Here is an 18,167-nt window from a genome sequence, read left to right as displayed (position 1 = left end):
AAAGCTGCAAGGCCACGCAGGTCCATCGGGAATCATTGAAGCAACTGACAGTTTAAAGTGGCATCTCCTGCTGCTTCTGTGGGGAGTGAGAGAGAGGCACTGTCGGTATTTGCGTACAGTTTGATTTTGCACAGAACTGCACAGAGAAACAGCAAATATGCCGGGGCTGTGAGATGTTCTATATTATTCATATTTAGCCACAGTCAGAAGCTGAAAAGGAGAGATAAGAGGCCTGAGAATAAACACAGAGCTGAATGAATCATGAAAGAGCGAATGAAAAAATAATGTCATCAGTTCCACTTTGTCTCGTGCGCAATCTTGGGAGCTCCCCAATGGCCTGGTGGTGAGAATTCGGTACTCTCACCACCGCGAGGTTCGATTCCAAGTTCGGGAATTAACTTGAAAAAGAGTTATGGACTTATTAAATTAATTACATGAAGCTAATTAATTCCTGTTCGTAGTTGAATCCCTGTTTTAATCACCATGAATCAATCGATAACTTTCTATTCCAGACTGAAGGCGATGTTGACGTGGTTACCGAGAGACGGTCAAAACTTTAATAAGATTTTTATGCTTTGAATGTGATGATTTTTTTTCATTTTAAAGACTGCATCTTAAGAGTGGGATTAAAAACGCAGTGGAGTCGTTGTTAAATTTAACATTATCTGGCAATTGTCGCTGTTTATCACAGGAGCGCCCGAACTGGTTCTCCGATCAAGATGAAAGTAACGCAACGAGGAACATCTGATACAACACGAAAGGCATCGGGCTATGACAAAAATCCCCACCGTTTTGCTTTTCCAAAATAAAGGGTGTGAAATTTATTCTCTGAACATAGGAACAGTCTGGTCTCGCTCACTACAGAAATCTCCATGTCACAGCGAACCAGCTCTCCTGCTGCGAATGCGGCCTCCCTTCGGGCCTTTCGGGGGGTTGCCTGTCAAGGAGAATTGTAATTACCGTGAAGCCAATGTTCCATTCCTTTATATGATTCATGTGCCTGATTCCCGACCGCAGGGTAAATGGTAGAATATCAGCCCTGCTCAGCTGGCAATGATTCCGGTACATTTTCTTGATTCCAAAACATGCGTTGAAACCCTGGAACTTTGAGGCGATGAATCCTGAGGAAAAATTAAATAAGGGCTCGAACAATCAAACTTTCACGCTAACGGATAACACCGCCGAGAACAGGTGAAGAGATCACCTGTTAAACCAATAATTCACTGGGCTAAACTTTGAGATTGCAGCGACCATTATAACAACTGTCTACAGTCAGTGAAAAATGAATGATTAAAGCTTGTAGCAGTTAAAATCCAACCAGCCAGTCTTCACTCTTAAACCAGCAACTATGAAGAAAAACATGCCGGAGAAATACTCGATTTCAGTGCGGCGACACGGGGCCAGAGTAAAGTTCATTCAATATAATTGCCGAGTGGCTGGAGGGTGGATTTGGAACTCCTGACCGATTGCACCACGCATTTTCCAGATCTGCTTGGATCACCAATCCCTTCAGTTCATCACTTGGAGGGACAATTCGATTCTCGATTTCTTTTCCCTGACGATTGATGAATTTTACAAATTGGAAGCGATCAATATCAAAGCTAAACACGTCACAGACATGCTCACAGAGAGAAAGCGGCCACACTCTGCTTCAGTGAGATGAAAGTCAAGAGCGATTTCACGGTCGAATGTAATGGCTAACAAAATTCATTCAACGGAAGTTCAGGTCGTTGAGGTGCCTTTCAAGTCCTGATTGTTTCCATTAAACTTCTTCCCAAAGCGTTTGAGATTCACGTGGGACGATTTGGGGACGTTATTTCTTTTTATGCAAAAGTTTCAACTGCAGTTCAAGATCAAAATTCGTGGGACCACAGCTGTTCACAAATTGTCGGCGCTGGGACCACTGTTGTTCACAATTTATCGGTTCTGGGACCACTGTTGTTCACAATTTATCGGTGCTGGGACCACTGTTGTTCACAATTTATCGGTTCTGGGACCACAGTTGTTCACAATTTATCGGTTCTGGGACCACTGTTGTTTACAATTGATCAGTGGTGGGACCAGTGTAGTTCACAATTTATCAGTGGTGGGACCATTGTTGTTCAAAATTTACATTCATGATTTGGACACGGGAATCGGAAGTACAATTCCAAAATTAGGGATGACACCTAATTGCGAGCTGTAGTTAATACAAAGGAAAAATGAGAAAAATAAGGACGACATTAACAACTTTGCAAAATGGGCGTGTAAATGGCAAATTAATAACAATATTTGTTGTGCACTCCTTTGCCTTTTTGCCCCCCCCCCCCACAACTCACTCACACTTCTTCAGATTGAATTGTATGTGCCACTTTTCTATCCACCGTTCCGCTCTATCTATATCTTCCTGCAGTCGACAGCTTTCCTCCTCACTATCAACCACAGGACCAATTTTTGTATCATCTGCAAATTTCTTAATCATGCCCCCTGCATTTAAGTCTAAATCGATGATCTTTACCACGAAAAGCAGGGACCTAGTACGAAGCCGCATGGAACCCCACTCGAAACAGCCTTCCAGTCACAAAAGCACCCGTCGACCACAACCGCTTGCTTCCTGCCACTCAGCCAATTTTGGATTGAACTTGCTAATGTCCCTTGGATGCAATGGGCATTTACATTTTTGACCAATCTGCCCTGTAGAACTTTGTCAAAAGCCTCGCTAAAACCCATGTAGACTTCATCAATCGCGCTACTCTCATCGATCCTCCTTGATACCTCCTCAAGTAATTCAATTAAAACGACCTTCCCTTAACAAATCCACGCTGACTGTCCTTGATTAATCCGTGCCTTTCGAAATGACGATTAATACTGTCCCTCAGAATTGTGCTAAATAATTTACCCACCATCGAGTTTAGGCTGACTGGCCTGTATTTACTCGATCTATCCCTTTCTCCCTTTTTAAACAATGGTACAACTTTAGCAATCCTCCAATCCTCCAGCACGACAACTTTTGCCAGGGTGGATTGGAAAATGATGGTCAGAGCCTCCGCTATTTCCTTCCTTGCTTCTGTTAACATCCTGGGATATATTTCATCCGGGTCTGGAGATTCAGGTGGAGCGATTTGAAGACTTATTTTTCCTATTTGCAAAGGTTTGCACCGCAGGTCAAGATCACAAGTCGAGGTCCAAATTTGGACGAGTTCCGACTTTGAACCTCAAATCGTGAATTATGCCCCGACCCCAACGAGCCCAGAAACAAGAACGTGTCCTTAAATTAACGTGTGACAAACACATTCCATGAGAGGTCTGTCTGTGGAATGAAAGGGCGTTTTTGAACAGTCATCTTGCTATCCGTTTCCTCCTGAAACCTGAACAAAGACAAATACCACAGTGTTATTTTGTCGCTTAATTCCACAAATTAGGTAAAATAATGAGCTGCACAAGGCACTGCTGGGAGTTGAACCCAGGATCTCCTGTTTACTAAACAGATGCTTTAACCAATTAAGCCACAGCGCCAATTGATGATGCAACAGCCCCACCTCGTCTCACTAATATCTATCAGCGACACTTCACTATTGGGGGTTCAGGCCGTTTTCTCTCTGTCCATTTCGCTTGTCCGTTTCCCTGTGCATTCCGACACTGACTGGATTTCTCGCTGTGTTTATCTTTGTGCATCCATCAGTGCGTTGATACACGGATGATTATGTGTGATTGTATTTGTTACGTTAAATAAATTAGAGCTTCAGACAATTCTCGCTCTGACATTGGAGAACTATTGGGCCGAACTTTACAGCGAAGTGTTGTTTATTGTGGTGCTGAAACTAAAAAATCCCAAGAGAAGCAAAAAGGGAAAAGGAGAAAAACTTGTGAGGGAAAATGAGGACAACTCTCAAGGTTTTTACAAGTATATTAAGAGAAAGAAGGGAGGCTTAGTGTAATGTGGGCCGCTTGAAGACAGATGGAGGTGATATTGTAATTGAAAATCAGGAAATGGCAGAGTTGCTAAATTTTTAATTTGCATCGGTCGTCACAGAAATGGATGAGGCTAACATACCAGAGACACGAGGAAAACTGTTAATAAATCAAGGGGATTCGTATAAGTAAAATAATGGCAATGGAGAAAATAATTAGGCTGAAGATACACAAATCACCAGGACCTGATGGTCACCATTCCAGATGATTAAAAGGAACAGGTGAGGAAATTTAGTCATGATCGATCAAAACTCTCTTGATTGAGGAATTGTTATTTAACGAAGCGCATCTGATTGGAAGCTTCTGTTTGAGAAACATCTCGAAGTGATAATTGAGAGACCGAAAATGAAGCTGTTTGGCAGGAGTGCTGATGCCGTCCGTTGTTCGCTGCTCTCGTATTGTACAATTGTTAAGCGTGCGTTACTTATTTATAGCAGTATGGGCTCCAGAAATGACCAGGTTGTGAGTTCGAGCGTCTTCGAAAACAACCAAACCTTTTACGCCGAACATTTTGATCGGAGTTCAAGGTACAAATGGTATCTTCCATAACGCATCTTGTTAACAACCAGTCGTTTTTACAATATGCTCTTGTGGGACAAACGTATGGAGGTCAACAATCGACTTCTTAGTTTTCCCATGTGGGCATTTGCGTTCATCTGGCCTACCGTCTTGAAATAGCAGGTGCCAGTTTCGTTGTTCATAGCGGGAGAGGGGGCTTTTAGCGGCATCTCATATGGCAAAGGGGCCGGTACGAGATCTTTAAATCTAAAGAACCAAACAAACAATTCTTCTTTTCTTTAAGCCGATATTCATCGGTTGGAAGTTTCGTGTGGGGAAAATTTGGAAGAGAAATATGCTGCCTGGTTTCACTGTGTCACGGGTGAAATTATTCAGCTTCCAGATGTTAATACGCTGAAAGGTCGAGAGGCCTTTTCCAACTCCCGTGTGAGACAAGTTCAGCTTTTGAGCCTCTGGGTGAAGTGCTATTTTAATTGCTGCTAACGAATGACAAGACATTTGGCACAAACAAGAAGAATTGTAAACTCACGAGTTCACTGTTCATGTTTCTTACCTCTTGTTCAACAGGAACAAGGATTCTCCTCAACACGTTGCTGAGAATTTTATCAAACGGACCTCACGCTCGTTCGACGGCTGCAGGGATAATTCAGAGATCTCCCATGAATATGTACGATGGGAGCTTATGTCGTATCGAGCCTGGGTAGCTCAGTCGGTCGAGTATCAGACTTTTAAAGTGGGCAGCGAGCTGAAGGTCCAACGTTTAACTCCCTGTCCAGGCTCCAGATTTCGGAACAGCTGGCAAGCTGTGACTTTGTAGGGGGATCTGAGATGTGTTGTCAAAGTTTCGATCGTATCTTGTTTCCCAGGGATGGGCAGTAATGCGCTGTCTGAGGCGGTTCCCGATCAGGAATTCAACTTTACTGTATTAGTTCACTGTATTAATTTCGCAAAACTCATTAAACTCTGTAAAAAAGACGAATACTTGTTCAAATCGCCATTGATCAACCAGTAACTTTCTGTTTCCGGCTGAAAGAAATGTTAACTTTTTTATGCGTTAATTCACCAGGCAGAATTTAGGGAGTTCAGAGGGGAAGGAAAAAGGAAATGAGAGGCAAAGAGAAATATGACTATTGACTGACGGCCAACATAAAATGGAATCCAAAAGACTTCGACAGGCATGCATACAGTAAACGGGTAGTCAGAGGAGGGGTGAGGCCGATTAGGCACGATAAAGGAGATCTACTCATGGAGGCAGAGGGGATGGCCTGGGTACCAAATGAGTACTTTGCATCTGTCTTTACCAAGAAGACAGAGTATCAGCAAAGGAAGTTATCGTTGAGATACTGGATGGTCTAAAAATTGATAAAGAAGAGGCACTTGAACGGCTGGCTGTACTTAAAGTAGATAAGCCACCACGTCCGGATGGAATGCATGCTCGGTTGCTGAGGGAAGTAAGGGTGGAAATTGCGGAGGTACTGGCCATAATCTACCAACATCCTTAGATATGTGGGTGGTGCCAGAGGACTGGAGAATTGCAAAGGTTACACCCTTGTTCAAAAAAGGGTGTACGATTAAACCCAGCAACTATAGGCCAGTCAGTTTAACCTCAGTGGTGGGGAAACGTTTAGAAACGATATCCCGGGACAGAATTAACAGTCAGTTGGACGAGGGTGGATTGATTCGGGAAAGGCAGCACGGATTTGTTAAAGGCAAATCGTGTTTAACTGACCTGTTAGAGTTTTTTGATGAGGTAACAGAGAGGATAGATGAGGGCAATTTAGTTGATGTGGTGTATAAGGACTTTCAAAAGGTGTTTGATGAAGTGCCGCATGGGAGGCTGATCATCAAAATTGCGGCCCATGGAATGAAGGGGGCAGGAACAACATGAATGCAGAATTGACGAACAGCAGGAATCAGATTACTGGTGAACTGTTGTTTTTCGAACTGGAGAGAGTTGTACAGTGGCGTTCCCCAGGGATCAGTGCTGGGACCACTGCTTTTCTTGATATATATTAATGACTTGGACTCGAGTGCACAGGGCTCAATTTCAAAATTTGCAGATGAAACAAACCTTGGAAGGGTAGGAAACAATGATAAGGATAGTGATGGACTTCAAAGGATATAGACAGGCTGGTGGCAAGGGCGGAGACGGGGCAGATGAAATTTAACGCAAAAAAATGCGAAGTGATACATTTCGTTCGGAAAAACGAGGAGAGGCAAAATAAACTCCAGGGCACAAATGTAAAAGCGGTAGAGGAACAAAGAGGGGTTTATGTGTACAAATCGTTGAATGTGGCAGGGCAGGTTGAGAAAGCGGTTAAAAAGCATACGGGATCTTGGGCTTTAGAAACAGATGTATAGAGTACAAAAGTATAAAAGTATAGAAGTCAGGATGAAACTTTATAACACACTGGTTCGAACACAACTGGAATTTTGTGTGGGGTTCGGGACACCGCACTTCAGGAAAGATGTGAAGGCCTTCGAGGGGGTGCAGAAAAAAAATACTATCATAATTCCAGGGATGAGGGACTTTACTCACGTGGATAGACCGGAGAATCTGAGGTTGTTCTCCTTGGAACAGAGACGGTTTTGTAGAGATTTGATAGAGGTATTCAAAATCATGAAGGATCGAGGCATGGAAGATGGAGAGAAACTGTTCCCATTGGCGGAAGGGTCAAGAACCAGAGGACATCGATTTAAAGTGATTGGCAAAATAACCAAAGGTGACATGAGGAAAAACTTTTTTACACAGCGAGAGGTTCGGATCTCGAATGCACTGCCCGAGGGTATAATGGAGGCAGATTCAATCATGGCCTTCAAAGGGAAGCTGGATAAGTACTTGAAAGGAAAAAAAAATGCAGGGCTTCGGGGAAAGGCGGGGGAGTGGTTCTAGCTGGATTGCTCTTGCAGAGATCTCGCACGGACTCGAAGGCGCGAATGGCCTCTTTCCGTGCTATCAGCTTTCTATGATTCAATTCTATGTGTTGGTTGCAATGCAAAGGGAACAGAGCGTGCCATAAATCCACACGACTCTCAGTATCCTCACAAGCAATGTAGTTTAAGAGCAACTAATTCTGAAACGTCTTACTTGATAACTCAAGTCGTGCACTCGAAAGCAATTTGGTAAAGGGAGACTAATATTGGTGAATGGAAATATTTAGTGTACAACTTGATATTGCTGTCCACCCGAACAGAAAACGAGATTGGATGGATCGAAGAGGTCTGAAAGGATGGTCGATCGGCTGTGAGAAGCAACCAACTTTTACACTGGCTGCACAACTAAAATAACAGCGGCTCGTTGGTCTAGGGGTATGATTCTCGCTTAGGGAGTTTCATTGAATGATATGCGAGAGGTCCCGGGTTCAAGTCCCGGACGAGCCCTCATGTGTTTCTCCTTTTAGTGAAAAGTCACCAATTGTCTTCTCACATCTTTTCAGTTTTGCTGTTGGTGGAACTGAATTATATCCAGAGGATGTTTGAGCTCCAGTGGACTGAATGCCGAAGTTTCGTCGACCCAATACACATGAAGCAAATAAAATGTCTCAAGAAGATGAGGAGATTGAAACTGAATTTGGATTTTTCCCAATTCAGGCGGATATTAGATGACGAGATTGAAAGCCACATATCCAAGTTTGCCGATGACACCAAGATGGGCAGCATTGTAAGCAGTGCAGATGAAAGCATAAAATTACAGACAGGCATTAATATAATAAATGAATGTGCAAAATTGTGGCAAATCGATGTCAAGTGTGAGGTCATCCACTTTGGACCTAAAAGGATAAATCAGCGTACTTTCGAAATGGTGAAAAGCTCGAAACAGTGGAGGTCCAAAAAGACTTAGGGGTCCATGAAGATACATCATTAAAATGTCATGGACAGGTACAAAAAATAATCAAAAAGGTTAGTGGAATGTTGGTCTTTATATCCAGAGGACTAGAATACAAGGGGATAGGCATTATGATACAGTTATACAAAGCTCTGGTTAGACCACACCTGGAGTATTGCCCTCGGTTCTGGGCAACGCACCTTAGGAAGGATATATTGGCTATGAAGGGAGTGCAGCGTCTATTTACTAGAATGTTGCCTGGACTCCACAGTTTAAATTACGCGGAGAGATTACATAAACTCGGGTTTGCCTCGAATTCAGTAGATGAAGTGCTGATTTGATCGAACATTTCAAAATATTAAGGGGAACTGATGGGGTAAATAGAAAAAAAATATTTCCGCCCGTTAGCGTGTCCAGGACTCGGGGACGCAGCCTAAATATTCGGGTCAGGACTTTCAGGAGTGAAGTTGGGAAACACCTCTGCAAGCAAAGGGAGGTAGAAGTTTGGAATTCTCTTCCACAAACGGCAGTTGATGCGAGCTCAATTGTTAAATGATAGATTTTTGTTAACCAAAGGCATTAAGGGACATGGGGCTAAGGCGATAATATGCAGTTAGGTTACATATCAACCAGGATCTCACTGAATTGCGCATAAGGCTCGAGGGGCGAAATAGTATACTTTTGCTCTTCAGCTCCTCATTGTTACAGAATGATCCTGCATTGATTGGGAATCGAACCAAGGTCTCCAGCGTAACAAGTAAGAATTCGACCCCAAGCACCATCAATGCGCGTGTTTGTAACAGCAGCATGTGTCCATTTGGGATCCGATCTGAATGAACATGCCATTTACAGCTGCGGTGGCCGAGTGTTTAAAGCGTTGGACTCAAAATTCAATTGAGGTTTTCCTGCCCAGGTTTGAATTCTGCTCGCAGAGCTACTGTTTAAAGATCACTTCAGTGTTGAAATAGATTAATTGGAGTTAATTGACCGCATTTATCTCTTTCCCAGAATGAGAGATTCTCCAGCGAGGCCTATGATTTTAACTTGTGTCCAACCTTCTCTTGCAAGATTTCAAGACCCAAGAAGGAATCTTTCCCAATCTGTAACATAAATTCTGCTAGTTTGCAAAACCTGACATTTATACTCTTTATTTTCTTTGCATGCATCTCTCCATCTCTCCATGTCTCCGTCTCTTGTCTCTCTGTATTGTCCACAATGGACTTCTCAGGCTTCCTTGAACGGCGATGGCTGATCTAACCTGCAACAATAGCAGAGAAGGGTAAAGAAAAAAAAGACTGAGGAAGTAGGAAAAGGAAGGGTGCAACCCAGCTGATAATTTCGTAGCTAATGTTTCCACATTCGTGGCTCTTCTTTCTCATAGTGAATGAAAGCAGCAATTTGAGTAAAGTGTACTTCTGGTGGAGTGTAAACTATGACGATGCCGAGACAGACGACAATGTCGTTTCAGAGTAATTCATTCTGTAAAGTGTTACTTGATAATACAAGTCGTACATTCAAAACTAATTTGATAAAAGAGACGAATATTGTTGATCTGAAATAATTACTTTAGAACCTGATATTGCTCTACATCGTATATCGTACAAGAAAGCGAGTTTGGATGGCCATGGTGTTCTGAAAGGATGGCGGATCGGCTGCGTAGCAGCGAAATTTTACAGTGACTGCACGGCTCTGTTACCAGTTGGACTTTGGATCTGATTCTCGCTCAGGGAGTTTCACTGGTACAAATCCCGGTATGAGCCCACTTGCGTCCCCATTTTTCGTCAAAAACCACCAATTGGCTTCTCACATCTTTGAAGCAAGTGCAGAAGGCAGGTTTGACTTATCTCCAGCCGAGCATGTTTGAACACCAGAGGACAGAATGCAGAAGGTTTGTCCACGAAAGACACGTAGACGAAATGAAGATAATCTTTCAAGAAGTTGTACAGATTGAAGCCGGCACATGAATTTATCCCAATTCAGGCGATTTCATGGGTACAGATACAAAAGGTAAAGGAAGCTGCATTGGCCTGGAACCAAACCCCTGGTTTCCCGTCTACACTGAACCACCAATCCACACACGGCTGCAGGCTGCACGTGTAGCGTTGGATACAAGTCTGGAACATGCAGTCTGGCAGAGTTCCTGTGATGAGCCTGCGCAGTCTACAACCGCGTGCTATCTGTGGGTGACCAAACGAGTGGGTCAAGCATGGTCTTGAAATTCACTGAGATTCGAAATCACTTCACACCGCCACTGTAAAATGGTCAAATAAATAAGAGCTGTAGTTACCAGGCAGCGTTTACTTTTTTCAGAAATAAAGTTATAATCCACCCCTATGTGCACGTCTAAGATTTCACGACATTCGACGAATTTCCTTGAAGCTGCAGCTTAAATTCTGCTCAATCACAGAATTGGAGGTTTATACTATTTTTCTTTGCATGTATCTCTCTATCTCTGTCTGCGTTTCTTCACTTTCGGTGTTGCTCCCTAATGGACTTATCAGGCTTCCTTCAACGGCCAGGTCTGGAAACCCGGGATGAGAAAAGGCTGTCGGATCTTCGTTCAATTGTTGGATTTCGACGGGATGAGTTTTGCTATTTTCCGTCTCCGTTTCCGGAAAATATAAACCCAGATGGGATTTCCCATGCTCGGGTCCCGTCACCTTGGGGTATTGGTAATCAACCCGATCTATCACTCGGTCTTAATATCTGTATTCTCATTGCTAAACAATAAAATTACAGTTATTTTCAGGACATATTTTAGAAATTAACACATAACAGACTTATTCGAAAACTAGAAGCACGTGGGATTAAAGGGCCAGTGGTAACGTGGGCAAGTAATTGGCTGAGGGATAGGAGGCAGAGATTCGTGGTGAACGGATGTTTTTCTGACTGGGGAGAAATATGCAATGAAATCCCCCAGGGGTCGGTATTGGGACTATTGCTTTTCTTGTTCTATATAAATGACTTGGATGTGGGAATAGGGGGTACAATTTCGAAGTTTGCGGATGATATGAAAGTTGGCAACGTAGTAAGTAATGAGCAAGATAATAGCAGACTTCAGGAGGACACAGACAGACTTGTGAAATGGGCGGTCACGTGACAGATTTAACGCCGATCAGTGTGAAGTGATGTACTTTTGGATGAAGAACATGGAGAGGCAGTATAATCTATATTGTACAATTTATGGGGGGGTTCCAAGTGCAGAGGGACCTGGGAGTTCATATACATAAAACAGGTTAAGTTGATAAGGCGGTTAAGAAAGCGTATGGGATATTTGGCTTTGTAAATAGGGGCATTGAATACAAAAAAAGGAAATCATACTAATCCTTACAAATCATTGTTTAGGCCTCAGCTGAAGTGTATTGTACAGATCTGGGCACCATACTTTTGGATGAAAAGACAGTGAAGAGGATTCAGAGCAGGTTGGCCTGGATGATACCAGTGATGAGGGACTTCAGTTATTTGGAGAGATTGGTGAAGCTGGGATTATTCTCCTTCCAGCAGAGATGGTTAACGGGAGATCTAACAGAGATATTCAAAATAGTGAGGGGTTTTGAAAGAGCAAGTAGGGAGAAACTGTTTCCTCTGGCAAGTGGGTCGGTAACCGGAGATCACAGATTTAAAATAATTGGGAAAAGAACGAGAGCGGTATTGAGGAGAATTTTTTTCACACAGAGGGTTGTTAAGATCAGGAACGCACTTCCTGAAATGGTGGTGGAAGCCGATTCCATAGGATCATTCAAAAGGCAATTGGACATAATTGAAGAGGACGAATTTGCAAGGTTATGGGAAAATCTGGGGTGTGGGTCTAATTTGGACAGGTCTTCGAAAAAGCCGACACTGGCACGACGGCCGAATGGCGTCCTTCTGTGCTGTAAGATTCTATGATTCTATGATTACCTTCTGAATCATTGCAATTGAAGCTATTCATTGTTGAGCAACCAAGAAAATTATAACGTGATATTCGGCTTCTCCATTCGCTTATGAATATCGCAGATTATAATGTCCAGGCGGGGGTGGGTCTGAATGGGGGATAGAGTGCGGAGATTGGAATGGAAGCCCAGCAGAATGAACTTGGTCTCATCAGTATTAGTTATTTTTCCTACCAGTTGCCCGAAGCAGGCGGTGAAAATTCTTCTCGAGAGAGGATCGTCATTTCAGTTCAGAAAGAAAAAGGGATCAAGAAAATCGGTTGAAACGCACACAGAATGATCCGGGACTTACAGCACATCCCTTTTAAACAGACACAGACACGAAATGATCCGGGCCGAATCATAATTATGGTACATACGTTGACCATAAGATTTACTCTTTTTACAATGACACCAATGTACAATCTGATATTTCGCGACCGTACAATCTCAACACCATCCTGGAAGGAACTGTTGCTGATTTCAGCAAACAATGCAAAATCCTCCGTCTGCCGTTTCGAGAAGGATGGGACTTTCACTGAACCTTCTGGGTGGACTGAATGAGTGAAACAAAACTTGAACACAATAACGACGAGGATGGGATTCGAACCCACGCGTGCAGAGCACAATAGATTAGCAGTCCATCGCCTTAACCTCTCGGCCACCTCGTCACATGCGAAAGCCCCTTTATTCAAAATGAAAATACTGAAATAAAAACTGTAAATGTGTATCTCCTCAGCAGGTCTTTATTCATCGAGACAGAGTTAACGTTTCAGGTCGATGACCATCACACGAGTATTCCAACTCACTCAAATGGCGCCTTGTAGATGGTTGAACGGCTTTAGGGAATTAGAAGGTGAGTCACTTGGCGCAGAATATCCAGCCTCTGACCTGCACTTGCAGCCACAGTATTGATGCGGCTGGTCCAGTTAAGTTTCCGGTTAATGGTAACGACAGTTATGTTGATGGTGGTGGATTCGGCGATGTTAATACCGAATCCCCACAGAAGAGATTTACTGTAAAGATTCCAGGGATGAGGGGCATAAGTTTCATGAATAGGTTGGAGAAGCTGGGGTTGTTCTGCTTGGAACAGAGACGGTTCCGAGGAGATTTGATGGAGGTATTCAAAATCATGAAGGATCCAGACAGAGTAGATAGAGAGAAACTGTTCCTATTGTCGGAAGTTTCAAGGACCAGAGAACATCGATTTAAGGTGTGTTGCAAAAGAACCAAAGGTGACATGAGGAAAAACTTTTCCACACAGCGAGTGTCTCGGATCTGGAATACACCGCCCGAGAGGGTGGTGGAGGCAGATTCAATCATGGTCTTCAATAAGGAACTGGATAAGTATTTGAAACGAAAGAAAATACAGGGCTACACGGATAGGGTGGGGGGGTGGGTCTGTCTGGATTGAACTTGCAGACAGCCGGCACGGACTCGATGTGCCGAATTGCATCTTTTGGTGCTGTGACCTTTCTCTGATTCTATTCTATTTGTGGGAGGCGATGCGAAGCGACCGGAGCGTGACGTAAATCGACCTGCTCATGTACATTCCCTGATAATAAATCCTAGTGTGATGCAAAGAAGAAATTCATAATTATGGTGCATATCTTTTATATTATACTGACTATAAGAGGTACTCGGTTCACCAGGGCGCCATTGTGCACATTGGTTGATACTTCACCGAGATCACACCTCACAGTCCCAACACCTCCGTCTAAGAAACAGTTGGTGGCAATCCAGACTTTGCTGAATTGTGCAAAAAGGTGCAAACCAGCAATGCGGAAAAACACTTCTTATCAAAGAAGGGTATTTGGTGAGGCGGCGAAAATCGAAGGGTGCACAAATTCTGGCAGAAGTGAGATTCGAACCCTCATAATTCAGAGATGGAAGCCAGCAGTTCACACAGCGCAGTTACTCACGCATATGGTGAGTCATTCAGATCTGATGATGAAGGTCATAGAGCTGAAACGTTTCCTCTGGTTCTTTCTCCACAGGCGCTGCCTGACCTGCTCAGCGTTTTCAGCATTTTCTGTTTTCATTTTTGTGATTTCACAATGGCTGTTTTCCTGAAAACACCCAATTTGACCCAAGGACGCAGCTCGCACTTTACTTTCCTCACGCGCTTAAAGTCTGCCGTTTCGGAACAAAATCTCCTCCACGCCGAGCTTTCAAAGGACCTTTCGCTCACGGCCAATCTCCTGTAATCGACACCTTTTCACCATTGCCGCTCTTTTCATTTCTCCTCATTCCTTTTCAATCGGACATTTCCACAGACCTATTAAGATCAAGCGGAACATTTCCGACTTTCCTGCACCGCCCAGATTGCTAAAGTGCAGCTTTCAGCCGTCATTCGCAGCTATGTCGCGCCGTCGGTCTCTCCCGCACATCAACTGCTCGGGGAAAAGCGCCAACGACCATGGAAACAAAACCATGTTAACATCCCCCGTGTCACAAGATACCCCATGGAAATTTCACGGAAAAGTATGCGCTGTCCTTCCGAATGCCAGCCCTGCTTTCTTAGAGCTTGTCTCTGGAGCAGATCGAAATGTATCGATTGGTTTCAAGGCACAAATGAACATTGATGCGAACGGGACATGTGCCCCCGAGAAACAGCGGTCGATGTGGAGCAAACTTAAAGGCGTAAGAATGTGAAAGTGAATGTTAGAGTAGGCAAGGCCGCAGGAAAGTCTCAATGCAATGAACGATGATTGTGGAAGGAAGGAAAAGCTGGAAGAAGCGGCGGGTCTGAATTTTGGATCATCCAACAGAGACACATGAGAGAACAAAAACAGGATAAAGACAAAGGTGCTGGGGCAGAAAGACAAAAAACGAAATAAGAGGAATGAAAAGAGAGTGAAAGAAAGAATGGGAGAGAGGGAGGTGAAAGAAAGAAAGAGAGAAAGAAAGATAGAAGGGAGAGAGAAAATCAAGCGTGCAATACTCACCCCGCAAACGGGCGCTGCTCCCAATCGGCTACACTTCGCCCCACAGACCCTCATCCCATTCACACCATCCTACAATACACTGTCAATGTTGTGCAGTGAAACAGAGAGTTTAAAGGTATAAAGACACACACGTCATCCTACAATACACTGTCAATGCTGTGCAGTGAAACAGAGAGTTTAAAGGTATAAAGACACACACGTCATCCTACAATACACTTTCAATACCTGTGCAGAGAGACAGAGAGTTTAAAGATACAGAGATACTTACACACTATCCTACAGTACACATTAAACATCCGTGCAGTGAGTCAGAGAGTTTACAGGTACAGAGACACTCACAGCGTCCCACAATACACTTTAAATCATGTGCAGTGAGACAGAGCGTTTAAAGATATAGAGAAATTCACCTTTTTTTTCTAAAGTGGCACATCCCAGAAGCAAGAGAGAGCGTGGGTCAGTGTCCCTCTCCTGATGGAGCTGAGGCTTGTCAGTCAAGAGTCCCCTCCTCCCTGTATTGGCCGTGGAGGAAGTGCAGAGTAGATTTAATAGAATACCTTCAGCCTGACCGAGGTTAGGCTGACTGGCCTATAATTACTTTATCTATCCTTTTCTCCCTTTTTATACAACAGTCCAACTTTAGCAGCCCTCCAATCCTTCGGCATATCACCTGTAACCAGGGAGGATTGGAAAATTATGGTCAGGGCCTCCGTTATTTCCTTCCTTGCTTCTGTTAACAGCCTGGGATATATTTCATCGGTGTCTGGAGATTCAGGTGGAGTGATCTGGTGACTTCATTTTCCTCTTTGCAAAGATTTTCACCGCAGGTCAAGATCACAAGTCAAGGTCCAAATTAGGACTGCTTCCGGGTTTGAACCTCAAATCGTGAATGACACCCTGACCCCAACGAGCCCAGAAACAAGAACGTGTCTTTAAGTTAACCCGTTGCAGAAACATTCTATGAGAGGTCTGACTGTACAATGAAAGGACGTTTTAGAAGAGTCAATCTGATGTCAGTTTCCTCCTCAAACCTGAACAAATGCCAATTCCAAAGTGCCATTTTGTCGCTTAATTCCACAAATTAGGTAAAAATAATTAGTTACAAAAGGCACTGCTGGGAGTTGAACCCAGGCTCTTTTGTTTACAAGACAGATGCTTTAACCAACTAAGCCACGGCGCCCATTCATGATAGCTCAGCCCCAGCTCCTCTCATTAATATCTATCAGCGATACGTCACTGTTTGGGGTTCAGACCGTTTCATCTTTGTCTGTTCAGCTTGTTCGTTCACCTGTTCATCCCGATGCTGCCTGCATATCTCGTTGTGTCTATCTTTGTGTGTCCATCAATGCGTTGATATACGGATGATTATGTGTACTTATGTTTGTTACATTAAGTAAATTACCGGTTTGGAAAATTCTTTCTCTGAAAGTGAAGAAATATTGAGAGGAACTTTACAGCAAAGTATTGTTTATTTTGGTGCTGAAAATTAAAAACCGGAAGAGGCCCAAACAGGGAAAAGGAGAAAAAACTGTTAGGGAAAATGAGGACAACAGTCAAGATTTTTACCAGTATATTAAGTGAAAGAATGGAGGCTTAGAGTAATGTGGGCCGCTTAAAGACGGATGGAGGTGATATTGTAATTGAAAATCATGAAATGTAGAGTTGCTAAATATTTACTTTGTTTCGTTCTTCACAGAAAATGAGGCTGACATATCAGAGATATGTGGAAAACTGTAAATAAATCAAGGGGATTCAGTATAAGTAAAATAATGGCAATGGAGAAAATAATTAGATGAAAGATAGACAAATCTCCAGGACCTGATGGTGACCATCCCAGGGGACTGAGAGGACTAGGTGAGGAAATTGTACATGCTTTAGTCATGATCGTTCAAACTCTCTTGGTTCAGGAATTGTTCCTTTGATGGAAACAATTTCAATGTCACTCCATTATTTGGGATGGGTAGCAGAGATGATGTTGGAAATTATAGACCCATTAGTCTGACATCCGTTGTGGGGAAGTTGCCAGTATCCGTTATTAGGGAAAGAAAGATTGAGCACTTGGATAAACATGAATTGATCAGAGAGAGCCAGCATGGATATTTTGTAAGTCAAGTCTAACAAAACTAGTTGAACTTTATGAAGATATAACTAACGTGGTAGATAATGGAGTGTCCATGGTTGTTATATGATATTGACTTCCAGAGGTATTCGATAAGGTACCATATAAGAGACTGTTAACGACAATGACAGTGCGTAGAATTTAAGGCAACCTAATGAAATGGGTAGGGAGTTGGTTAGAAGGTGGGAGACAGAGACCCGGCATATAAATGACGTAGACCAAGGAATAGAGAGCCGTATATCCACGTGTGTCGCTGACACCAAGATAGGTGTCACAGTGAGTCATGTAGATGGAAGCATAAAGTTGCCAAGGGAAATTGATAAATTAAGTGAGTTGGCAAAACTGTGGCAGATGGAGCAACATAGAATTACATCGAATGTACATCACGGAAACAGGCAATTCGGCCCAGCTAGAAAATGCCGGTGTTTATGCTGCAAACAAGCCTCCGCCATCCCCATTTAATCTAGCCCGATGAGCAAACCATTATATTCCTTTCTCCTCCATTTCTTTTTCTAGCTTCGCTGTAAACGAATCCATGCTATTCGCCTAAACTACTCCTTGTGGGAGCGAATTGCACATTCTAACTTCTCTCTGGGTAAATGTGTTCCTCTTGAATGCAATGTTGAATTAAATAGTGACTACCTTATATTCATTGCCTCAATGATTTGGAGTTCCCACCTCCACAAATGCAAACACCTTATCTACGTCTAACCTATCAAACCATTGGATAATCTTAAAGTCCTATATCAGGTCGCCTTCTCTTTTCTATGCAGAAGAGCCCCATTCTGTTCAAACTTTCAATATGGAGAAGTGTGAGTTCATCTACTTTGGACTGAAGCAAGATAGATCAGAGTATTTTCTAAATGGTGAGAAGCTAGGAACTGTGGAGGAGCAGA

At 43.2% G+C, this 18,167-nt stretch overlaps 4 non-coding genes across 4 annotated transcripts; 1 reads left to right on the top strand and 3 right to left on the bottom strand.

Moving 5' to 3' along the window:
* Positions 1-3,421: 3,421 nt before the first annotated feature.
* trnat-agu (transfer RNA threonine (anticodon AGU)) lies at positions 3,422-3,495 on the bottom strand. The gene has a single exon. It is a non-coding gene; the product is annotated as a tRNA-Thr (tRNA).
* A 4,267-nt stretch (positions 3,496-7,762) lies between these two features.
* Positions 7,763-7,851, top strand: trnap-agg (transfer RNA proline (anticodon AGG)). Its single transcript is given in 2 exon segments — positions 7,763-7,798; positions 7,816-7,851. It is a non-coding gene; the product is annotated as a tRNA-Pro (tRNA).
* A 4,945-nt stretch (positions 7,852-12,796) lies between these two features.
* trnas-gcu (transfer RNA serine (anticodon GCU)) lies at positions 12,797-12,878 on the bottom strand. Its single transcript has one exon. It is a non-coding gene; the product is annotated as a tRNA-Ser (tRNA).
* Positions 12,879-16,258: 3,380 nt separating this feature from the next.
* trnat-ugu (transfer RNA threonine (anticodon UGU)) lies at positions 16,259-16,332 on the bottom strand. The gene has a single exon. It is a non-coding gene; the product is annotated as a tRNA-Thr (tRNA).
* Between the last annotated feature and the right edge of the window lie 1,835 nt (positions 16,333-18,167).

Source organism: Heptranchias perlo, chromosome 20 (assembly GCF_035084215.1).
Source record: "Heptranchias perlo isolate sHepPer1 chromosome 20, sHepPer1.hap1, whole genome shotgun sequence".
In the NCBI taxonomy this organism is placed as follows: Eukaryota; Metazoa; Chordata; class Chondrichthyes; order Hexanchiformes; family Hexanchidae; genus Heptranchias; species Heptranchias perlo.
Note: the sequence above shows the minus strand (reverse complement) of the source record. Positions and strands in the feature narration are given on the sequence as shown.